The sequence below is a fragment of the Hordeum vulgare genome, chromosome 3H, assembly GCF_904849725.1.
Source record: "Hordeum vulgare subsp. vulgare chromosome 3H, MorexV3_pseudomolecules_assembly, whole genome shotgun sequence".
Lineage (NCBI taxonomy): Eukaryota > Viridiplantae > Streptophyta > Magnoliopsida > Poales > Poaceae > Hordeum > Hordeum vulgare.
Genome location: NC_058520.1, coordinates 205,065,927 through 205,077,871, shown reverse-complemented (window position 1 = coordinate 205,077,871; position 11,945 = coordinate 205,065,927). Strand labels below are relative to the sequence as shown.

General features: G+C 41.6%; 1 pseudogene; it reads left to right on the top strand.

The window, feature by feature from the left end:
- Positions 1–275: 275 nt before the first annotated feature.
- On the top strand, positions 276–3,408 carry LOC123441628 (annotated as a pseudogene).
- Positions 3,409–11,945: the final 8,537 nt, after the last annotated feature.

Sequence of the window (11,945 nt, the reverse complement as noted above, 5' to 3'; positions counted from 1 at the left end):
GCCGCCGGTGCCCAGCCGCCGCCGTCCCTCTGCGTGACATGGCGGGAGGGTAGGCCACCCCACCGCCGCCACCCCAATCTTCTCCCAGATCCGGCGCCGCCGCACGCTCTCCTCTCCTCCTCATCCCAGATCCGGAGGAGAAACAGGGGTCCAGAGATAGAGAGAGGGTGATGCGCCGGCCTCACCCTCCCTCACCCTCTCTCTGTCTGTGCGATGCGCGCGCTAGGGTTTGACGAAGCTGCGCACGCTAGGGCTCTCACTCCCCGCCCGCTGCGATGGTCGCGTCGGCCAAGATCCCGCAGCGGCAGCTCTTCATCGACGGTGAGTGGCGCGCGCCCGCGCTCGGCCGCCACCTCCCCGTCATCAACCCGACCACCGAGGTCTCCATAGGTCCGCCCCTCTCTCTGTCTCTGCTTTCCATTCGCCCGTCTCGTTGGCTGCCCTGCTCATCACTAGGTTTCGACAGGCGAGATCCCGGCGGCCATCTCGGAGGACGTGGACGCCGCGATGGCGGCCGCGTGGGCCGCCCTCAAGAGGAACCACGGCCACGACTGGTCCCGCGCCCCCGGCGCCGTCCGGGCCAAGTACCTCCGTGCAATCGCCGCCAACGTACTCTGCCGCTTCCTCCATAGGCGGTCTGTGTGTGTGTGTGTTGATGGGAGCGGTGAGCTCCGATGGTGGCGGCGACATGGACCAGTCCTCGGCAGGGAACGCCAGCACCAGGTGGAGCAACTCCTCAAGGTACCGTACCAACTCAACTCACATGACAGCCTACATGTGAATGCTGTGCACACATCATCAGTTTCATCACACATACCCCTCTATCGTTTGTTGTTTCACGCCTTTTGATCTGCTTTTACACATATCTGTGTTAGTAGAGTACTACGTAGTACATGCAGCTAAGAACGTTATGTATTGTGTTTGGTTTAGGTTTTGTTGGGCTTAGTTGCTCCCTTAATCCCAAAGAAACACCACCAAAAAACTTTTGTTTGGAATATGGATTGACACCTGAAAAAGGTTCTGAATATTTAGCCAGGCTAACATATGTACCAGTAGATCATATGATAATGGCTAAAGCTTAAAAGAATGTTTTGGGGGAACATACACACCTGGATGGGAAGGTACACGCAGGGCTGCCCTCCCTACTAGTACATCTATGGGCGGCCAATGTTGTGTCATGGAAACGACCAAAAGATCACAACCCCCAAGACCTCCATTGACCTGAGCAGACAACAGCTTCTGCTCTGTGCATGTTTGGTCTATGTGGAACTAAGATATGAAAATATTACTACATTTATTCATAATTTTATACATGTATTTATATATAAATATATAAAGATGTTGCGTGAGTTTTTTTGGGTAGGTTCTTGGGTTTTGTCCAAACCAAATGGGAGCCATTGTCAGCAACAGTCACATTTCAATTGTATTGTGTGTACGTATATAAAAAACACATCATGCTAGTTCATGATCCGAAATATATAGGTACGAAGGTGTGGAAGATAGTGACAAAAGATAAGAATTAATATTAAGTAAACTGGTGTGAAGTGAACCATTATATTAATTTTGAAATACAAGAATGTAATTATTCATCTTGAGTGAATTATCTTCCACCAAAGTCAAAAAGCACAGTGAAATAGTCGGCTGCAGAAATTTTGATCAGCACTGTCCCACTAAAATCAGCAAAATGGAAAAATGGCATAAATCAATATATAGAAGTGCAATTTTGACGAAGACTATTTCCTGAAACATCGCAACATGTCTCATCCCTTGTGCGTGCTACTTTGCTTGTCCTCACCCTCTCGACCCTCCGCTTGCTCATTCGCCATCCATTTTATTTAGAACGTAGATGGGGGGCAAAGCACCTAAGCTCGAAGTGAGCTCCTGCTCCACCCTCAAGGTGCCTTCATGTACTGTTTTTATTTTTAGTCTCAACGTTTGGCATGGATTTATAATACGAAAAATGTCAAACTACTTTTCTTCATATTCTTTGTTCATCAATCACATTTGTGGATCCAAATTCATTCAACAGGTTTGCCGCAGCGAGCGCCCAGGGATTACCTTGCGTTGACGTGGGCATTACCAGCGAGCGCCCAGGGATTCCCTCTTAAAGAGTGTAATGGTGTGCCGCAGTAGTACACTCTGTGTATGTACCCCAGAAAGTGATTCAAAAAATAGCAATTAAGAGCCGCATAGAGGAAATATGTGCCGTGTTTAGTCATTTATAAGACCTGCTGTCTATATGGATGATAGCCTTTTTATACTAGATGAGTAAATGTAATTAAACCTGCTTTTGATCTTAAATTTGTAAAACCTGGTACTTTTTTTACATGTAAGTTACTTTTTGATGCATTTGATATCCTTTTACTTCAGATGATTGAGCGGAAATTTGATCTGGCTAGGCTAGAGGCACTTGATTGCGGGAAGCCTCTTGATGAGCTAGTACCAAAATTGCAATGTTGAGAGTGTAAATAAAAAAATACAGTAAAAAAAGTAAAATCTTATATGCAATGCTGTCACCATGTGCAAGCTAGTCGTTGCTCCATTTTCTATGAATGCATTTGTCATGTACAGTTTAAATTCGTTACATATAGAACATAGTATTACTCTTTCTCCAGAAAAGTACCATTGATGTGTATGTATGTTTCTCTGGACAACAGGTGTCAAGAGTTGCTACGACGAGGGCAAGTGTACAACTGAAACCTTGACCATGGACTAGCACCGTGGTGCCAACCTTGAAGTATTTTGTCATTTGTGTTATACTAATATATTGTTGCAAGCACTAAAATTTCCATTCCATCTGTATAAAAATAGGTCTGTATGTGTAGTGATTGGTGTATTTTGTTGTGTTCACTGTTTAGGTTAGGATTGCTCGGATCTGTAACACCTATGGCCCACACATGTGCATTGATGATAGCCGTGTTGTCAGCAACTTTGTTGCTCAGGTAAACACACAGCGCTGTTGCTCTGCTAGTTAAAAAACCGCAAGTTTCTTTTCATTTCCGAACTAACACCTGAATGCTCTATGTTAATATAATGGCAGGCGCTAAGGAAGGATCCTTTGACGGTTTACGGCGATGGCAAGCAGACCAGGAGTTTCCAATACGTTTCTGATTTGGTAGGTCATCTCTAACCATCAGTGAACAATAATTATGGCTATGCTATCTGGAATGCGCTTTCTAAAATAGCACTCTTCCAGGTTGAGGGGTTGATGAGGCTGATGGAAGGTGATCACATTGGGCCATTCAACTTGGGCAACCACGGTAAGTTCACCATGCTGGAACTGGCCAAGGTCGTCCAGGACACCATCGACCATGATGGTGAGTTCAATAACACTATTATGATGATGGTGTGCTGAGCACTGGATGTGAAACATTTAGACCACTCAGACCTTTTTGATATACAGTCTAGCAAAAAGGAACATATACTAAGTAATAACTACTGGAATTAAAAAATAATTTGATATACAGCAGAGTCACTGAGTAAAAGAAATAACTTCAAAGGAGTGATATAATAGTAGATAGATATCCTTCAGGAGAAGCCTAGATAATCAACATACCTTTTTTTGCACGGAAAAACAGTTTTCTGAGTGTTCTGTTAATAAAGGAGGAAATAATTTAATAATCTCCTTGGTTCTACCTTGAAATAACATAAGATAACTCTGTACTTATTTGGTTGATTTAGGCAGAAGTAGCTGATCCGATAAGCTTGTTGTTGAAAAAATCATACACAAAATGACCCGGATTACATTCAGCATGTAAGAGCTCTCTTAATTCCATGTCCGATAGACATAAGAGATCTCCTGTCTTCTAGCTCTATCAGCAAGATTGTGAGCAAGCTTGTTCTGGTCCCTACCGATCCAAGCTTGTGAGCAAGTGCTTGAGGGCCTCTTTAGTGTTAGAAAAAACAGAGAGCATCATGGACCTATTAGCCGTATCTTGTTCCAGACCCTGCACCAACAACCGACAGTCTAACTCGATAATGATTGCATGGTGCACCATTTAACAGCTCGCTAGTTCCTTCAGACCGACCAGAAGCGCGGTACCCTCGGCTTCATCAATGTTTTTGCAGGTTCCGATGTCGTGACCTATAGACAGAAACACCAGGCCCTCATCATTCCTGACAATCGATCCCATCAAGCACAATCCCGATGTAGCATGAAAAGCAGCATGACTTCGGTGACAACAACACCCGTTGATCCCCATTCTGACTACCGCTAGATTTTCCTTTCTCAGATTCAGCAGTGTTCTGACAGGAACAAACCTCCTACTGTATCTATTAGTCCATCCAGCTAGTACTGCATATACATGTTCAAAATCAATGTCATAACACGGTGCATAGCACAAAATAAGATTTGTGAGTCTCCCTGCTTGAAGATTTTCTATGTGTTCCTCAAATTTTATTGTGTGCCAAGAACTGGATAACCTTTATTTATTGTGTGTCAAAATCTGACATATGTGCATGACTTCATCTTGTAGGTTGTCATACGGATGTTCTTTGGACTACGATATTGACATGAAGACATTTATCGTAATGCCAAATTTTATGTAGTAATGCCAAATATTATGAATGGATTATATATATGATGTTTTATATATGATGTAAATATATGTAGTAATGCCAAATATTATGACATGGATTATGGATGTTATATATATGATGTATGGATTATGGATGTGTTATATGCTGTATGGATTAAGGATGTTATATATATGATGTATGGATTATGTTATATATATATATATATATGATGTATGGATTATGTTATATATATACATATGTTGTATGGATTATGTTATATATATATGCTGTATGAATTATGTCTATTTATGCTCTTTGCTGTCATGTTCATGACAGCAAACAAAATGTCATATTTTGTTGTCATGTATACGCTAGGAAGACGGCAAACAATAGACCATATTTTGCTGTCATGTACGGGGTGAGGAAGACGGCAAAAAATAGACCATATTTTGCTGTCATGTATAGGTTAGGAAGACGGCAAAAAAATGCCATATTTTCCTGTCATGTACGGGGTGAGGAAGACGGCAAAAAAGGCTAACATCGTCCGTTAGCTAGGCCGTTCCGTCTTCTGACCATTTTTTTGCCGTCTACAAAAGTAGCTGACGGCAACATAATTCCACTGACGGCAAACATTTTGCCGTCTGCTGTCCCGGCCGCTGACGGCAAAGACGCCCTTTGCGGGCACATGGTCTGACGACATTATTTGCTATCATGGGCTGACGGCAAAAATTTTGCCGACTGTAATTCGCTCTTTGCCGTCTGTAACGTCCTGACGGCAAAATGCTCGATTCCTGTAGTGCCTCCTACTCCTTCTTGTAATTCTTCTTCTCTTTCTCTTCTTCTACGTAGCTTAGACTCATCCAAGAAAGGCTAAATTGGGTAATTATCCTACAAAATGACATAATTATCTTAGTTAGCTCCAAAATGACCTATTTAATAAAAAATGACCTATAGTTAGCTAAGTTCTCTCCTAAATGACATAATAAGGGTTACGTAGCTCCAAGATGACCTATTCCCCCTAACTTAGGTATTAAATGGCCTATAACTAGCCTAGCTAGATCCAAAATGGCTTAACAAGCATAGTTTGCTCCGGAATGACCTATTTTACCCAAGTTAGCTCCCAAACGACCTATAGTTAGTTAGGGTTCCACCTAGATGACATAATTAGTTTAGTTAGATCCTAAATGGTCTATTTAATAAATCATGACCTATACTTAGCTAATTATCCTCGAACTGACATAATTGGCTCCAAAAAGGCATTCTTAGCTAATTTAGCCCGAAGAAGGGGACAAGAGGAGAAGAAAGAGGAAAAATGAAAGGAAGGAAGAAGAAGAAGAGGAGAGGAAGAAGAAGGAGAAGGAGGAGGATAAGAAGAAGGAGAAGAAGGAGGAGAAGAAGGAGAAAGAGGAGCTCCTTCTCCTTCTTCCTCCTTCTCCTTCTCCTTCTTCTTTTCTTCTTCTTCGCCTCTTCCTTCTCCTTCTCCTCCTCCTCCTCCTCCTCGTCCTCCTCCTTCTTTTACTTCTTATTCTCTTTCTCTTCTTCTACGTAGCTTAGACTCATCCAAGAAAAGCTATATTGGCTAATTATCCTACGAACTGACATAATTAGCTTAGTTAGCTCCAAAATGACCTATTTAATAAAAAATGACCTATAGTTAGCTAAGTTCTCTCCTAAATGACATAATAAGGCTTACGTAGCGGCAAGATGACCTATTCCCCCTAACTTAGGTATTAAATGGCCTATAATTATCCTAGCTAGATCCAAAATGGCTTAATAAGCATAGTTTGCTCCGGAATGACCTATTTTACCCATGTTAGCTCCGAAAAGACCTATAGTTACTAGGGTTCCACCTAGATGACATTATTAGCTTAGTTAGATCCTAAATGGTCTATTTAATAAAACATGACCTATACTTAGCTAATTATCCTCGAAATGACATAATTAGCTCCAAAAAGGCATTCTTAGCCAATTTAGCTTGAAGAAGGGGACAAGAGGAGAAGAAAGAGGAAAAATGAAAGGAAGGAAGAAGAAGAAGAAGAGAAGAAGAAGAAGGAGAAGGAGGAGGAGGATAAGAAGAAGGAGAAGAAGGAGCAGAAGATCTTTTCTTCTTCTTCTCCTCTATCTTCTCCTTCTCCTCCTCCTCCTCCTCCTTCTTTTACTTCTTGTTCTCTTTCTCTTCTTCTACGTAGCTTAGACTCATCCAAGAAAGGCTAAATTGGCTAATTATCCTACGAAATGACATAATTAGCTTAGTTAGCTCCAAAATGACCTATTTAATAAAACAATTGACCTATAGTTAGCTAAATTCTCTCCTAAATGACATAATAAGGCTTACGTAGCTGCAAGATGACCTATTCCCCCTAACTTAGGTATTAAATGGCCTATAATTAGCCTAGCTAGATCCAAAATGGCTTAATAAGCATAGTTTGCTCCGGAATGACCTATTTTACCCAAGTTAGCTCCGAAACGACCTATAGTTAGCTAGGGTTCCACCTAGATGACATAATTAGCTTAGTTAGCTCTTAAATGGTCTATTTAACAAAACATGACCTATACTTAGCTAATTATCCTCGAAATGACATAATTAGCTCCAAAAAGGCGTTCTTAGCCAATTTAGCCCGAAGAAGGGGAGAAGAGGAGAAGAAAGAGGAAAAATGAAAGGAAGGAAGAAGAAGAATAGGAGAAGAAGAAGAAGGAGAAGGAGGAGGATAAGAAGAAGGAGAAGGAGGAGAAGAAGGAGAAGGAGCTCCTCCTTCTCCTTCTTCTTCCTCCTTCTTCCTCCTTCTCCTTCTCCTTCTCCTTCTTCTTTTCTTCTTCTTCTCCTCTTCCTTCTCCTTCTCCTCCTCCTCCTCCGCCTCCTACTCCTTATTTTACTTCTTCTTCTCTTTCTCTTCTTCTACGTAGCTTAGACTCATCCAAGAAAGGCTAAATTGGCTAATTATCCTATGAAATGACATAATTAGCTTAGTTAGCTCCAAAATGACCTATTTAATAAAACGTGACCTATAGTTAGCTAAGTTCTCTCCTAAATGACATAATAAGGCTTACGTAGCTGCAAGATGACCTATTCCCCCTAACTTAGGGTATTAAATGGCCTATAATTAGCCTAGCTAGATCCAAAATGGCTTAATAAGCATAGTTTGCTACGGAATGACCTATTTTACCCAAGTTAGCTACGAAACGACCTATAGTTAGCTAGGGTTCCACCTAGATGACATAATTAGCTTAGTTAGATCCTAAATGGTCTATTTGATAAAACATGACCTATACTTAGCTAATTATCCTCGAAATGACATAATTAGCTCCAAAAAGGCATTCTTAGCCAATTTAGCCCGAAGAAGGGGACAAGAGGAGAAGAAAGAGGAAAAATGAAAGGAAGGAAGAAGAATAAGAAGAGAAGAAGAAGAAGGAGAAGGAGGAGGAGGATAAGAAGAAGGAGAAGAAGGAGGAGGAGATCTTCTCTTCTTCTTCTCCTCTTCCTTCTCCTTCTCCTCCTCCTCCTCCTTCTTTTACTTCTTCTTCTCTTTCTCTTCTTCTACGTAGCTTAGACTCATCCAAGACAAGCTAAATTGGCTAATTATCCTACGAAATGACATAATTAGCTTAGTTAGCTCCAAAATGACCTATTTAATAAAAAAATTGACCTATAGTTAGCTAAGTTCTCTCCTAAATGACATAATAAGGCTTACGTAGGTCCAAGATGACCTATTCCCCCTAACTTAGGTATTAAATGGCCTATAATTAGCCTAGCTAGATCCAAAATGGCTTAATAAGCATAGTTTGCTCCGGAATGACCTATTTTACCCAAGTTAGCTCCGAAACGACCTATAGTTAGCTAGGGTTCCACCTAGATGACATAACTAGCTTAGTTAGCTCTTAAATGGTCTATTTAATAAAACATGACCTATACTTAGCTAATTATCCTCTAAATGACATAATTAGCTCCAAAAATGCATTCTTAGCCAATTTAGCCCGAAGAAGGGGACAAGAGGAGAAGAAATAGGAAAAATGAAAGGAAGGAAGAAGAAGAATAGGAGAAGAAGAAGAAGGAGAAGGAGGAGGATAAGAAGAAGGAGAAGAAGGAGGAGAAGAAGGAGAAGGAGCTCCTCCTTCTCCTTCTTCTTCCTCCTTCTTCCTCCTTCTCCTTCTCCTTCTTCTTTTCTTCTTCTTCTCCTCTTCCTTCTCCTTCTCCTCCTCCTCCTCCTACTCCTACTCCTTATTTTACTTCTTCTTCTCTTTCTCTTCTTCTACGTAGCTTAGACTCATCCAAGAAAGGCTAAATTGGCTAATTATCCTACGAAATGACATAATTAGCTTAGTTAGCTCCAAAATGACCTATTTAATAAAAAATGACCTATAGTTAGGTAAGTTCTCTCCTAAATGACATAATAAGGCTTACGTAGCTGCAAGATGTCCTATTCCCCCTAACTTAGGTATTAAATGGCCTATAATTAGCCTAGCTAGACCGAAAATGGCTTAATAAGCATAGTTTGCTCCGGAATGACCTATTTTAACCAAAGGTAGCTCCGAAATGACCTATAGTTAGCTAGGGTTCCACCTAAATGACATAATTAGCTTAGTTAGCTCCTAAATGGTCTATACTTAGCTAATTTCTCTCTGAAATAACCTATATATACACTTCTTCATCTAGTATTATTCTTCTAACTTTCTTATTTGTCATTTTGCAGATTACCTTCACTTCACGGGAGGCTTGGATTATATTAATGGAATGCTTGAAGATGATTTCTTGTACCATGGCTTGTATTGAAACTATTGTAGTATATGGATATATATGAAACTTTGTATGCATGTGGATGAAACTGGTGTAATATATGGTTTGGTACGGATGCAACTTTCATAATATGTATGCACTATGGATGAGAGTTATTTTAATATGGTTATGAGTACGGAAAGAAATTTATTTATGTCAAATATATATATATATATATATATATATATATATATATCCTGATTATTGTTAAAAATGCTGGATATAATAAAAAATAAATTCAAAAGGGGCTGGTTCCCCCTTTGCCGTCTGCCCCCACATGGCAAAGGGGTGTAGGCAGACGGCAAAGAGGGGAATCTGCCCCCTCTCTCTCCCCTCTTTGCCGTCTGCCCCCACATGGCAAAGGGGTGTAGGCAGACGGCAAAGAGGGGAATCTGCCCCCTCTCTCTCCCCTCTTTGCCATCCGCCCCCACATGGCAAAGGGGGGTGGGCAGAGGGCAAAGGGGGGAATCAGCCCCCTCTCTCTCCCCTCTTTGTCATCTGCCCCCGCATGGCAAAGGGGGGATGGCAGACGGCAAAGAGAGGAGGCATGCCGTTAACACTTAACGGGGCCGTTGCACTATGTGCCATCCCATTTTGTTTGCCGTCTTCCCCCTCATGGCAAAGATTGTTTGCCGTCCGCTTTACAAAAGAAGACGGCAAAGAACCTCCTCACCAGATTTTTTACCGTATAGTTTGCCGTCTGCTGACCGATGGCAAAGGTTTCCCCCTTTGCCGTCTGCCATGGCAGATGTCAAATTTCTGAATTTCAGTAGTGTGAGCGGTTCGGGCATGCAAAACAGATTATTTCTTGAAGGTTTAGAGAGTGGGACATGAAAATTTAGTTGGAATGGCACGTGGATACCACAAATAGGTAGGTATGGTGGACTCTCATGGAAAAACTTTTGGGTTTATGGAAGTGGATGCACAAGTAGTATTCCGCTTGGTACAAGTGAAGGCTAGCAAAAGACTGGGAAGCGACCAACTAGAGAGCGACAACAGTCATCAAGATGCAATGAGTTTGACTAACATTGAATGCAAGCATGAACAGGATATAAACCACCATGAACACGAACATCATAGAGGCTATGTTGATTTTGTTTCAACTACATGCATGAACATGCGCCAAGTCAAGCCACTTGAAACATTCAAAGCAGAATACCATCCTATCATACTACATCATAGTCATCTCAAAATCTATGTTGGCATTCAAGACAAACCATTATAAGCTCTCAGCTAAATAAGCATGGCATCAGAAACTATGATCTCTAAGTTGTCATTGCAGACATGGTTCTCTCACAACAAAGCTAAATCTAGGTCGACAAGCTAGTCATATTTACAAAAACAAAATAGATAGAGTTCATACCAGCTTTTCAGTCTCAGTCACTCATCATATATCATCATTGTTGCCTTTCATTTGCAGGATCGAACGATGTGAACAATAATAAGCGCATTGGACTAAGTTGAATCTGCAGGCAAACACAAAGGAGAAGACAATGTAATATGGCTCTTTTGAAAGCTAAACAGGTAAGCATGCAAGAACCAATAAACATTGTAACCAATATCTTCTACCTTGACCCAAAGAAAAAGAAAACTATTTACACGAGAAAGCTCCCAACAAACAAAAGAAGAAATAAAAATCTTTTTGGGTTTTCTCAAAAGGACAGAAAACAAGAAAACAAGAAAACGAAAATAAACTAGCATGGATAATACAGTGGCAAAGTGTAAACACTGGCTAACAAAGTGAAAGCATAAGCATGAATGTAAAGTCGGTGAGAACACGTACTCCCCCAAGCTTAGGCTTTTGGCCTAGCTTGGTCTACTCCCAAGGTGGGAAATCACTAGCTCCAGGATACTCCAGAGCAGACTGTGGATGCCACTACTGTGGGAGCTCCTCTGGCTCCCACTGATAAACTGGCGTCTGGTACTCGACTGGCGGCTTGGGCATGGGCGCCTGTGGTTGGGCCAAGCCCCAATATGCGTAGATGTCCGCGGGCATAATAGTGTACCTGCCTGCATGAAGATCGAACAAAGAAGGAGTAGGCAAAGTAATTGTCTCTCGAGTACCCTGACTAAACACCAGGTTATAAATCATCCGTCTATTAGCATCTCTATCCAGAAAATCATGGCGAACCATGCTGTCATAATCCAGATATTTATGAGGGAGAAGCATCTCTCCTTCCTCTCCCAGTCTAATGGGTATCTCAAAGTGTCTGGCAAGACGGGTAGCATAGATACCTCCATAGACGACTCCTTTAGAACGGTTCAGGTTCAACCGTGAGCTACTCTAGCGCCCAAGCTATAAGTCTTATCGTTATAAAGGCCTTCGCGCAAAAATGCAAGGTCTGGAGAACTAAGTGATCCAACCTCCCCACGGCCAATCAAACATTTTCCCACAAATATGAGAAGTACCAAAGCACAGGAAAATGTATGCTAGCAATTCTAGCGCGAGACACTCCTCTCTCCTCTCCAACAGCAATAGAACCAATGAAATCCTCCAAGTCCCGTGGACGAGGGTCACGGATATCCCCAACATAAGGTAATTTGCATACATTGCAAAAGTCCTGTAGCGTCATGCATTGGGGGACATCGTATATCATGAACTCAACCATGGGAGGATTCTTCCTCGGATAAAACTTGAAGCTTTGAACGAAAATAT